The following is a 3187-nucleotide window of genomic DNA, read 5'->3' as shown; positions in this document are numbered from 1 at the left end:
ATTATGTCTGCACTTTATGTGCTCATTTTATGCCCGTCTTTTTTCCGTTGTGAAGCACTTTGAGCTGCAGTTTCTGTATGAAAGGTGCTATACAAATAACGTTTATTATTATTATTATTATTGTTATTATTATTGTTTGTCGTTAAAAGGAACACTCCAACCTTTTGGGGAAATACACTAATTTGCCATCTTCCCCATGAGTCACGGAGTTGTTGTTGCAAGTTGTATTCTCGAAGTCAACTTCCTGTCTGTTGTTGCTAGGCAACTGCAGCGTGGGGGGAGCCTGTTCAGTCTGGTACATTGTGTACGCTTCATTTAGTGGAGAAACGGATGTTAAAGCGGCAAATTAAAGACTTTCAAGCGGAATTTTCTTCAGTCCTTCACAATGCCAAAGAGCTGCTGTGTTACGCGTTATACTAATGACAAAAACAGAAATCCAAATCGGAAGTTTTATACCATCACAGAGGAAAACGTGGCTGGTGGCTAACGTTCGGCTAACTCGCTCTGATGTTGTGGTCGTGGTAATCAGGGGGAGTTTCTTTGACTTATATCCCGCCTTAGAATCACCAGAAAGGCTTTCGAAATAGTGAAATGCCATGTTGGCCTCAATATTTTCAAAACAAATCGTATGAAAATGTTATGAAATGAACAAGAATGTGATAAAACATGTAATAAAAACGGAGCTCAATGCATGGATTTGATGGTAGAAATCCGTATGGTCCCCCTATACCAAAATGGCGGCGGTCTCGTGACATCAGAGTGTCTTCGAGAATTCCTTCACTTTTGACGGAGGTCGGTCAGCGTTACACCTGGACCTCTGTCTCTCTGCGGCTCGGTCAGCGTACACCTGGACCTCTGTCTCTCTGCGGCTCGGTCAGCGTACACCTGGACCTCTGTCTCTCTGCGGCTCGGTCAGCGTACACCTGGACCTCTGTCTCTCTGCGGCTCGGTCAGCGTACACCTGGACCTCTGTCTCTCTGCGGCTCGGTCAGCGTACACCTGGACCTCTCTCTCTGCGGCTCGGTCAGCGTACACCTGGACCTCTGTCTCTCTGCGGCTCGGTCAGCGTACACCTGGACCTCTGTCTCTCTGCGGCTCGGTCAGCGTACACCTGGACCTCTGTCTCTCTGCGGCTCGGTCAGCGTACACCTGGACCTCTGTCTCTCTGCGGCTCGGTCAGCGTACACCTGGACCTCTGTCTCTCTGCGGCTCGGTCAGCGTACACCTGGACCTCTGTCTCTCTGCGGCTCGGTCAGCGTACACCTGGACCTCTGTCTCTCTGCGGCTCGGTCAGCGTTACACCTGGACCTCTGTCTCTCTGCGGCTCGGTCAGCGTACACCTGGACCTCTGTCTCTCTGCGGCTCGGTCAGCGTACACCTGGACCTCTGTCTCTCTGTGGCTCGGTCAGCGTACACCTGGACCTCTGTCTCTCTGCGGCTCGGTCAGCGTACACCTGGACCTCTGTCTCTCTGCGGCTCGGTCAGCGTTACACCTGGACCTCTGTCTCTCTGCGGCTCGGTCAGCGTACACCTGGACCTCTGTCTCTCTGCGGCTCGGTCAGCATACACCTGGACCTCTGTCTCTCTGCGGCTCGGTCAGCGTACACCTGGACCTCTGTCTCTCTGCGGCTCGGTCAGCGTACACCTGGACCTCTGTCTCTCTGCGGCTCGGTCAGCGTACACCTGGACCTCTGTCTCTCTGCGGCTCGGTCAGCGTACACCTGGACCTCTGTCTCTCTGCGGCCCGGTCAGCGTACACCTGGACCTCTGTCTCTCTGCGGCTCGGTCAGCGTACACCTGGACCTCTGTCTCTCTGCGGCTCGGTCAGCGTTACACCTGGACCTCTGTCTCTCTGCGGCTCGGTCAGCGTACACCTGGACCTCTGTCTCTCTGCGGCTCGGTCAGCGTACACCTGGACCTCTGTCTCTCTGCGGCCCGGTCAGCGTACACCTGGACCTCTGTCTCTCTGCGGCTCGGTCAGCGTTACACCTGGACCTCTGTCTCTCTGCGGCTCGGTCAGCGTACACCTGGACCTCTGTCTCTCTGCGGCTCGGTCAGCGTTACACCTGGACCTCTGTCTCTCTGCGGCTCGGTCAGCGTACACCTGGACCTCTGTCTCTCTGCGGCTCGGTCAGCGTTACACCTGGACCTCTGTCTCTCTGCGGCTCGGTCAGCGTACACCTGGACCTCTGTCTCTCTGCGGCTCGGTCAGCGTACACCTGGACCCCTGTCTCTCTGCGGCCCGGTCAGCGTACACCTGGACCTCTGTCTCTCTGCGGCTCGGTCAGCGTACACCTGGACCTCTGTCTCTCTGCGGCTCGGTCAGCGTACACCTGGACCTCTGTCTCTCTGCGGCTCGGTCAGCGTACACCTGGACCTCTGTCTCTCTGCGGCTCGGTCAGCGTACACCTGGACCTCTGTCTCTCTGCGGCTCGGTCAGCGTACACCTGGACCTCTGTCTCTCTGCGGCTCGGTCAGCGTTACACCTGGACCTCTGTCTCTCTGCGGCTCGGTCAGCGGACACCTGGACCTCTGTCTCTCTGCGGCTCGGTCAGCGTACACCTGGACCTCTGTCTCTCTGCGGCTCGGTCAGCGTACACCTGGACCTCTGTCTCTCTGCGGCTCGGTCAGCGTTACACCTGGACCTCTGTCTCTCTGCGGCTCGGTCAGCGTTACACCTGGACCTCTGTCTCTCTGCGGCTCGGTCAGCGTTACACCTGGACCTCTGTCTCTCTGCGGCTCGGTCAGCGTTACACCTGGACCTCTGTCTCTCTGCGGCTCGGTCAGCGTTACACCTGGACCTCTGTCTCTCTGCGGCTCGGTCAGCGTACACCTGGACCTCTGTCTCTCTGCGGCTCGGTCAGCGTACACCTGGACCTCTGTCTCTCTGCGGCTCGGTCAGCGTACACCTGGACCTCTGTCTCTCTGCGGCTCGGTCAGCGTACACCTGGACCTCTGTCTCTCTGCGGCTCGGTCAGCGTACACCTGGACCTCTGTCTCTCTGCGGCTCGGTCAGCGTACACCTGGACCTCTGTCTCTCTGCGGCTCGGTCAGCGTTACACCTGGACCTCTGTCTCTCTGCGGCTCGGTCAGCGTTACACCTGGACCTCTGTCTCTCTGCGGCTCGGTCAGCTATACACCTGGACCTCTGTCTCTCTGCGGCTCGGTCAGCGTTACACCTGGACCT

The sequence above is a fragment of the Notolepis coatsorum genome (assembly GCF_963971535.1).
Source record: "Notolepis coatsorum genome assembly, contig: SCAFFOLD_2125, whole genome shotgun sequence".
Taxonomy (NCBI): domain Eukaryota; kingdom Metazoa; phylum Chordata; class Actinopteri; order Aulopiformes; family Paralepididae; genus Notolepis; species Notolepis coatsorum.
This window is presented reverse-complemented; position numbering follows the sequence as displayed.